Source organism: Saccopteryx leptura, chromosome 6 (assembly GCF_036850995.1).
Source record: "Saccopteryx leptura isolate mSacLep1 chromosome 6, mSacLep1_pri_phased_curated, whole genome shotgun sequence".
NCBI lineage: Eukaryota > Metazoa > Chordata > Mammalia > Chiroptera > Emballonuridae > Saccopteryx > Saccopteryx leptura.
This window is the reverse complement of record NC_089508.1, coordinates 84534508-84545029: the sequence shown is the minus strand read 5'-3', so window position 1 is coordinate 84545029 and position 10522 is coordinate 84534508.

The window sequence follows — 10522 nt, the reverse complement described above, 5'->3', positions numbered from 1 at the left end:
CCATGTATTATAATTCCAGTCCTTAGCAAGTCTCTCCAATCCACCCCTATTTTGTCCCCATCCCCTTGTCTCCACACCATGCACCCTCCTTGCCACCTCACACTGTCCCCAGGTTCTCCTCAGCAGAAGTTTCAGAGAATTGTCTAAGAGAACTGAGACCGAGCTCTGCTGCCAAAGCGAGGTGACTTGGTTGCAAGAAATACAGCTGCAGGTGTAGCTGGAGGGATGCCAGGCACTTGCCTATTTCAATACCACTGAGTCCCCAGGCTCAAGGTGCCTCATTCGGATCATTTGAGAGAGAAAAAATTCTTTGTTTACAGGCAAGGATTGTTACACTGTTCATCCAGGCCTGCAGCTGGGGTTGACTCAGAGTGTAAAGCTGGAAAATGCCCATGTGGCAAGATTAGAAACTCATTTGTGTGGTTCGTGTGGCCTTGCCGGGAGCCTCCTCCTTCCCTCTCCTCTCGTTTTTAATCCCAGCCTTGATCAGTTTATTAGTTTAAAGACAGGCTTTTCCTGCTGGGTCCCTGGCCTGTCAGCTCTCCCCAGGGCGTTCATGGCCCTCCGAGGTTTCATTCCTGTTCGGCAATCTACGTATGCGAGGTGATCTGGGAAACTTTCAGATCGTCTGTATATTTTTCTTTTTTAAAAAATGTTTGCCCTCCTCAAACTGTCCTCCCTCATGCACACACAATTCTTTTGTTTCATTCCCTTTCCCAAGTTCGACCTGAAGCCAAGTGCTTTTAATTTTTTTAGCTGCATTTGCAAGCCTGGACTTTCAGGAATATATGTTATGAAAGCAGGGAAAGAAAAAATTTTCTTGTCATCAAAACCATAATAATTATGTGTCAAAGATAATTACTGCTTGGTGTATAATACATCTAATATCAAGTGACAGAGAAAGTAGTCTACCGGCAGACAAGAGTAACTGCCGGCTGGCTGAAATCTGATATAAAATTAACCACCGGGCTCAAGCTCTCTGCCCACTGGATTTTACCAGATAAAGTCCAACTCCACCCCCAAAAAGATATTCCAAGCGATAGTTATTCTATTTGTGTTTGTCATTGGGGTGGTTTTAAGAAGTATATATATTTGCATATATATAAACATTAGTTGGGTCTCTCATAAAGATATAAGACTACATTCTAAGCGCCTGAGTTGCTGTTTGATGAGTGATATTATTAATAAAATAGCTAGGGAGCACAACTGAAATCTGGGTGAGAAGCTTTTAGGGATATGCTAATAGTTTTGCTTCATAATACCTAGATTTTATTTTAAGTCTTACCTGGGAAACCCAAGCTTAGAAAGAAAGTACTGAAGATGTTTAGGAGATGGATCACACCACTATTGGAACAAAGGGAGGTAAAGAGGGATGTGGAGATGCTACCAAAGTAAGACATAATGTTGGAGAAATTTCCCTACATTAGGCTGGGAGTAACGTAAAGCAAGGATAACTATTAAGAATAGCAGGCATGAGAATTCTGCTCAAAGGTCCCTCCAGGCAACTTTATAGCTGAGGATGAAGTCCAGCTTCTTTTGGCTCGATGGTCCCTACGCCCCCTTTCAGCATGAGCAAAATCAGCCATGCCAAGGAAAGCTGGCTTGAGCCCAGCAATGTTGGTTGCCAGTAGGCAGGGCTACACGGTTTATGCGTCACTTGGTATCAGTCTGAATCTTACCTACCTCATCAGCAGCAAAAACTGTCTCTACAACAGCAGGAGAGGCCAGAAAGTTAGAAAAAAGGACTGAGTTGTCGCCAACTGTTCCCCAATTAGTTGAAATCACTAATCATTTTGCAGTCTGCTCACTCTCATGCAGTGAATGGGCTTGGGTTCAGTTTGGACACAGAGATACAGTGTGGAAGTTTTTAGAGGGCAGAAAAAACCCTCTGAGATTCCAAGGTGACTTTGTGGCCACCTATCTTCTCTGTCAGGACTAACCCAAAATCTAGCACAGTATCATCCTTGCAGCCTTAAAAATGAATTCTAAGGGTACTTGTTGAGTTCATATATACCCCATCAAAAATCCTGCTATTGATTTATTGAAATAAATATTTTATTTAGTGCTGAACTGCTGCTGTCCCATTTGTCTGTTCTGTACCAACTACACAGGAGTCTCTCATTAACTTCAGGGTTACATACTTGAAAAGTACTGAGGTTGACAAGACCACAGTTGGCAAGCCCAAGAATCAGAAAATAATTAAAATGTTATGAAGGCCATATACTTAATACTAATGAATAAAATTTCTAGAAGGCATCTAATTTCAGAAAACTTGATTTACTAGTATTGGAAATCTCTAGTTGGTAACCGTTTATTTGGTTAGGAAACATTGCTTCTTCATGATGACTAGATGAAGCAGAGTCGCTTGCAAATTTTATGCAACACAAACTGTACCAGCTCAAAAAAAATTTTTTAACCATTTTTCACTGGATTGAAATTCACTGTCCTTTGCATTGAAGTCCTTATTTTTGTTTGTGAAATTCTTCTGTAACTCTTCTTTTTCTCAGCATCATTCTGCTTAATGTACATATTACTGGGAGTCAGCTTCAATTTGAGAAGATAGAGCATTAAAAATTCCTTTTACACTGCTCTACGGACCCTAGCACATGGTCTGCTGTGAGAGTGGAAGGAGATGAAATTATTTGAATTGCACATAAGGAAAAAGACTGTTTTTTTCAAACATTTAGTATGTGAATACAAAACTGTGCTGATCTCAAACCCAATGCTGGTGAAGGATTACAAATTTACCTTCCCTCCTCGCCTCCAAGATTTTAACATTAAAATATAAAGCTGTCTTCTAATTTGGCTGTTCACAAGAGAAACTGAAGATGGTATAAAATGAAATGTGGAGACATAAAAGTAATTATACCAAGTCTCAGGAAATAAGAAAAATATTTATATGATAGTATCTGTGTTAATATGTTTCAGAATTTATTCACAACATATGAAAAGTATATTTCCACTGTGGTTTCTTCAATACAAACTACTATTTTAAGCCCACATTGCTTTTCTGAAGAATACATATTTTTTGGAATGGTTTACATTTATTTTTAAACACCTAACCAAAAGATTATTTCTAGCAAAAGAAAAAGTAAGATAGGCTTTTAGTTATATATATATATTAATATTTCATAAGTATTAAAATATCATATTGTTTCAACAATATTCCTAGTAAGCCTATTCTAATTTCAATATTCTTAGGATTTGTCATTAAGCTTAAGACAAAAGCTAATGGCTAAAATAGACTATACGACCCCAAACACATACAAATAAAATAAAATAGAAATAAAGTATGGTGACATTAACCAAAATAGATTCTTGACTTTTTTTTTTATCACATGGATTATTTAAAATCTTAACAAATGAAAAATAGCTATCAGAACACAGTATTCTGTTGTATACCTACATATAGTCAGCTTAATTAAGTTTCTCTAAACTATATCACTGTGAGCCACTAACAGTTTATTCCTATCTGGTACTCAAAATAATATTATAAAAATTTGTTTTATGCAGACAGTTTTTATAATCTGTTTTTTGATATACCAAATTATTAGATGTCAGTTCTCAATTTGCTCAGCATAAGGTATACACTATTGAAAGGCCATGGCATAGCTTACTTACTGAACGTTCCAGCACATTCTACCTCCACTGAATGTCAATCCCCGGGACAGGCTTCAGTAATTCATCATTTCTGGCATCCAACTTTCTTGAGACATCTGATTGGATTGAAATAATGTAAAGAGAAAGAGAAAATATACAAACCAAAAAAATTCTCTCTTTCTCACACACACACACACACACACACACACACACAAAATTCCACTGGGTTTCTCTTATTCTCATTATTATTAAAGAAAACTCTTCAGATGAAATATATTTCTTTGCAGCCACACACGATAAGAAATAACCTTGGAAAATTGTTACAGAAATGCTGGCAAACAAGGTACAAATAATGAATAGCTAAGATGCTTGTTTTTGAAAATCATTGGCACAACACAGTGCAATATCATGGCTAGTGTGTTTTAAAAATCTATGTCTGTCTGTTGTATGATACAATACACCCTTCAATAAAGAACAGTAGATTTTTGGTTAGTTCCTTTGTTTTATTTCCAACAAGAAAGCAATAATAATGGCACCTAGAAGAAAAGTGAGAATGTGGCCGAGCCTAGTGTAGTAAGTTGCTTTGTCCAGTGGAATGAATGAAAGTATTTCTGGGTAGCCCTGAAGTGTCACTTGGGCCATTTGTTATTCAAATGTCCTAATAATACTTTTTCTCTCTGACCATCTGTTTTACCTGTGTTAACTATCTCATGAATCATCAAATGTAAGCCTAACATCTTCCTGGATTTCTTTAATTCTTTTCTAGGGATAAGGGCTACAATGATCCTCATCTAATAGCTATCACTGCTAGTTCCAGCTTGTGAAATGTAATAATCCCCTAAGGGTCAAAAGGAGCTTTAAATGTTAACAAAATCCTCTGGGTTTTGTGTAAGAAAGACTAGTGCAGAGTGTCCATTCAAATGCTCTATTTTTCCTAGCACCTTTTTTCTTTGCTTGGAAATGCTTTTGTTTAGAGTGATGTTAAATATCATCTAACCAGACAGTGATAGGAGCATTGATCTGCTTAGCCTTGCAATGAACTGAACATGGCTTATTCATTCCCACAGCCAAAACCTGGGCCAAATGTTTGAATGGCTCTGACAGGGAAAAGTGGGAGCTTCCCTGATTAATAGCTAAGATGCAGAGTATTTGAAAAAGAAATTAGAAGAATGCATTATCTGGAGACATTTCCTGCCACCAAATCACCCCCACTTAGGCTGATGACTGAGAAATCCCAGAAGGCATACTCCTCTGAATGTGGCCTGCGTCAATGGCACATTTTTGAATTGTCAGGCTGAAAGCCCATCAATAGTCATAAAGAGAAGGATGTGTCCTCATTGGGGGTGTGTTGATGGATCTGATCCAGAACATGAGAGGTGATTCCTGGGTTAGTTGGAAGTTGGATATATTTGGGTCTGGTGATGGTGCTTCTGATTCTAAATCAAAACCAGTTTCCCTGCTTCACTCAGTGCATTACATAATATGAGTAGGGCTGCCTATATGCATAATTATCATTGCTCATGAGAAACAGGCCCCAAAGAATTCTCTGACCTTGTGCTGATAAATTGTGCTGAAGGAACAAGGGGCTCAGAACTGCCAGTCTCAGTTACAGACTCTGAAAAATTAAGTTGGACTGAAGGGAAATCAAGCTTCTGCATGGCACATTTCTCAGTAGACTGATACTCTAATCTATTGAAGTCTGTTCCTTGGGACCCGGTTCAAGCCCTACCTCTGCTCATCAGTCAGCACATCATTCCCGGCACTAAACAACATGCTTGTAATTTCCAACCTGACTGGAATTAGCTCCTGAGAGGAGCAGGGAGGGGGAGTCGAGGGGGAAGGAAGTTGGAAAGAAATGGTTCAAAAAGTGCTCTTTCTAAATCAGAAACATCTGCTAGAGTCATAAATGGTTTTAAGTAGAAATCAATGACAAGGGCGTTCACATAGGAGAGGTAGAAAAGAATAAAGCCACCCCTCCCTGAAAGTTCCCAGGTAACTAAAACAAACGATATCACCATATATTAGAGCAAACTTTTGAACCTGCTTGGTGGCTGACACTCTGGCATTTTGAATTTGGCTCCTATTACAAAGAACCATGTCATGCTAAGGACCTCTGTGAGCAGTTCTGAATGCCTGAAATGCCGGGTTGACTTGGCTACTTCACACATATTTGTCGGCATCCATTAATCTCATTGAGGACGCTTCTTCAGCGAGCTTTTCAAAAAGAAACAAAGAATGAGAGAAGACTCCTCTTCTTCAGCTCTGATAAAATCTGCACTCAAGAGCTGGAGGATCTTCCTAAAGACACATGAAATGGAAGAATGCAAAATGGAGTGTCATCTTCTGCCTCTCTGGGTTCTTGGTGTGTCAATGTGCAGTTTCAATTTAGAAAGATCTTAACATGAATATTCTAGAAGAAAATTGTAATCTCCCAAACTTGCCTTGAGAAACCAAATTAAAAAGAAACCTTTTTTTAATTAAGAAAAGGCAGCATAAATTCTAGAACAGTGTTGTCTCCAGCAGCACAGCCATTCTTTAGAGATACGTTTTATAAATTTAGTCTCACCGCACACAAAATAAAACTCTCTCCCTAATTCATGTTATGATTAAAATTCAGACAGTGTTAGAGTTCAGCTAACACTGAACCCATGTATTATAAGAGTTTGCCTAAAATGGGAATATGCCCCCAAAATAAACAGGTACCTCAAAAGCAATGAGAAGTTTGAAAGTAAAAAATAAACACGATTTTTTCACAATTTGCATCACTGTAACAAACATGGAATTAAGAGGGAGTGAAGAATAGGAAGAACAGAAAACATAATCCAGCAGCCTTAATTCAACCCTGGAAGTCTGAATGAGATGAATATTGCTTTGCTACAAAATAGCTGGAGGCAGTCGAGAGATGGGGGAACAGTGAAATAAAGAATTTCTTTAAAAGCAGACATCAAATTGCAACCACATCAATCATTCTCTGATTTAAAAAAAATAAATGAGTCCTTTTCTCCACAGTTGGAAATTTCATTACTTCTGTATGTTCTCCTCTTTGTTTATAAGCTGACTAAGAACTCCTGGAAGTTTTGCTTGCGTTTGGGAAGAGGGGTCAGATTTTTGATGGCCCCAAATGTACCCCAGGGATTCTGCCTCAAGACTAAAGTTTAACTTATTTTACCTTCACTGCTTGGCTTTTTCTTGTGGGGAACAATAAATATATCTTTCAAATATACCGTTATAAAACAGGCTCCCTGCCATGCTATAGTATCCAAAGAGTCACTCATATTATGGGGCTCTAATGAAATACAGATCTTTCAAAATCACTTCTAAAATGTCATTTTGCACATGACTAGTTTATCACATAAAACTCGGTGGTCAAGCAAGCAAATAAGTTATTAAATTAAATTAAAAGAGAGGGTAAAAGAAGGCCTTTTTTATATACTTTTTTTATACTTTGCCAAAAATTATAAATTAGTAACTTGCTGGGATTTTTTTTTTTAATATGCAGGGTTTCAGAAGCCTTAGAATAGGTCCACAGAGGGTCAAGAATGATTAATAAAAATGGTTCTAGGTTTCTATTGAAGAAGAGATCAAAATTCTGGAATTAATTATCTCCAAAAATAATACAGTAAGGAAAGCGTAACTTGGAAATGACTTTATAGCAGTTTCTCCTACAAAGCTCAGAGTGGAGGCAGAGAAAGAAAAATAAATGGGATAATAAATGATACAGATGAACACCAGCCAAGTAAGTGTCTTTCCAATGATACCAAGCACATTTGGCAATATTTGTGGGCTCTTAAAATCTTATTTTAAGATATGAGGTGGAATATCAGAAGAACTAAAAGTGAGTTCTCTTTATACCAAATGACCTGCAGGTCCTGTATAATCTGATATTGTTTATGGTTAATGCTGACCTTTCAAGTATTGTTTTAGTACCCCTTTATAGAACTTGATTCAGGAATACATTCAGATAAAGCAAATAGATCCTTTTAAGGCAAAGCAAAAGATGTGCATATCCTAATCCGAACTCTGCTCTATGGAGACTCTATGTGCGTGCATACCTCGTTTTATTGCAGTCTGCTTTATTGAGCGTCAAAGATGTTACTGGAGTTGTTATCTTTTTCTTTTCTTTTCTTTTCTTTTTTCCAAATTGAAGGCACGACCCTCCACCAGAAAAAAAGTTTACAACTCACTTTATTGTGATATTCATTTTATTGCGGTGGTCTGGAATCCAACCTGTAATATCTCTGAGGTATGCCCGTAATTAAATGTGCTTTAATTGTTTCTCACCATGTTGTGTGTTTTGGTTATAGAAGTAACTTGAAAAAACAACACACGAAGGGATTTCTTGTTCACTTTTTCACTTCTGGGAATTTTATATGACATTGTAGTGGGAGGAGAAAGCCAAATTGCTTTTATTCTGCTGAAGGACCTGTCACTCTGAATTCTTGTCCTCAGTTTCATTCTCTAGAATTGTCTTTGTCATTTGATTCCTGGAGTAGCTCTCTTTTTTTTACCCTAGTTCATGCAGAGCAGGGAGTTCCTCTTCATGATAGCTACTGTATGTGAGAAAATCATATTACAACGTTGCACAGACTGGAGACCGGCACAAGAGCAATTCAAATATTTTTCTTCCAACCCTCTCAGTGGAATTTCTTACCAGCCGGTTTCTTCCTTAAGCCCATCGCTGACAGCAGTTCTAACATCCTTTCCTAGCTTATTCTTCCAGGACCCACAACCTCCAATTCTTTAGCAGCTCTGCTCTTTCTTATATTAAGTCAGATATCTTGGAAATAACCTCCAAAACTTAATTTCTCCTACATTTAGGCCTCTCTTTCCCCCTTTTCCATTTCCATTCTTGAATAATACTTACAACAAGGCTGAAGTTAGGAATAAAGGAGGCTAGGAAGAGCAGTCTCAGCTACAAGGTAAGAGAAAATACATATATTTTAAATCTTACCTCCTTCAGCCCTAGATGGTCATGAGAAGAAAAAAGAGGGAGGAAACATGGAAGCTGGAGATAAGCGAAGTAAATTCCCTTCTCTGAATTCAACTTGGGGAGAGAATGGTATGATAGATAAATTGAGGAGAATATCCAGCCCCAAGGACTCTGGGACGAAACTGGTTCACAGATGCCCCTGTGCAAACACACCCATGGGTCGTGATAGAAACATTGATTCGGCAGTGACTGCACAGTAATTAGGCACAGGAGTTGCTAGTTTGGCTTTCCTGCACTATGTGTTTTCTATATGCGATGATGGGACCTAGAAGTCTCTAGAATACAGGAAACTTAGAAAGCAGCTGAGCTGAAAGCTAGCAAGGTTCTGAGAGGTTCCTCATGAGACTTGGCTCAGCAGAGCGAGGCCAGGCAGAGACTCAGAGGGGAATGGTGAGGCTGCAGGGAGGGCACACCTGCAGACTTGTGGATCACCACTTTAGCCAAGACAGCCAGCTGGGCAAGCAGTCACCTGATACAAAAGGACATTTTCACAGAGACTAGAGCAGCTGGGGGACATTGTGTGTTCAAGATCCACTTTCCCTTGTACACTCAGATGTCATCGTAAAAAAAAAAAAGTAAAAGATTGGATACTTAGCCAAATGACATGGAAATAACCAAATCGGGCTCAAGTTAGCACCCACCCCCTCCCATCCATTCCCCTACTTAACTGGTCATGTGGTGGACAAAATTGATCAGCTAGTGAGAAAATAAAGAGCCGATATTTCTCTCCATATTTGAATGTGGTATAAATACATTTTTCATTTTACTTTTTACATTTTACTTATTTTCAAAGAGTTTCGCCTAACCTATTTCTCTTTTTTTAAACATTCCCACTTAAAAGCTTTCATAAATAAAACTATAAAAAAAACCCTGTGAGGTCAAGTCTGCCCCTTCCTCTCCCAATACTGCTGAAGCAATGCAGATTTTTCTGGGGTTTTTTCCCCCCTTTCCTTTCTTCTTGCTCTCCTTTTCTTTTCTTTCCTACATCCTTCTGTTCTTCCTTCTTTTCTCTGTATCTCCCTCTCTCCCTGCTCTTTTTGCTTATGCTATTTTTTTTTTTCTTTTTGGTAGTCTTATCATTGAGGCAGCTTTTGGTATTTTTCAGTATGGGTCAATTTTATAAAAAGGGTCTGAGGCAAAGCTAGAAAATATCTTGAATTTTCTTGCTTACCATGAAGCAATCTTCTCTATTCATTATTTAGTGGATAAAAATATTTTCTTTATGAAAGGCATTTCATTTGTTATTTTTAATACCATTTAATTTGGAATTTCAAAGACAGATACCAAATTAGAAACTAAGGAGGCCCTTAACGTCTGTCCATTTTCTGAATCTCTAAGATTTCCTATTCTAAACATTAATATACAAACAACCTATTGACTCTAAGAGGATAGAAGGGTACAATGATCCAGTCGTAAGACTTCTCTGACTTTACAGAGTCAATGAGAAAGTCTAAAACCCACAAATTGATTTTCTTATATTTATCAATACAATTTTATATATCACAGTAGAATAATCAAACTTAAACATCATCAGAGCAATCCTGTCTGTCTGTGACTTCTCTAATTATTGCTCCTGCGCCTTCAGGACTATAAAGGCTTCAGTGTTTTCCTTTTACTCTACTTCATTAGTCAAGAGCTCACCTGCTCTTGTTGCGTCTGGCACAATAAAACTTTGTTTCCAAAATATTAGCAACTGAGCTTGACAAAGCGAGCATTATGTTCCTTAAATATCAATGCTTTTTGAAGGAAATTAACTTCTGGTTTTGTGGGTTTGGGGTTTTTTTTCACAGCTACCTTGTATTTACATCACACATTTCTCTGAACGACACAAAGTGATTTACAGGTGTTAACTGAGTCATGCTTAGAAAGGAGTCAGAAGAAGACACAATAGTTAGTCGCAATGTTAGAAATGAAAGTACAGATAAGCCATCA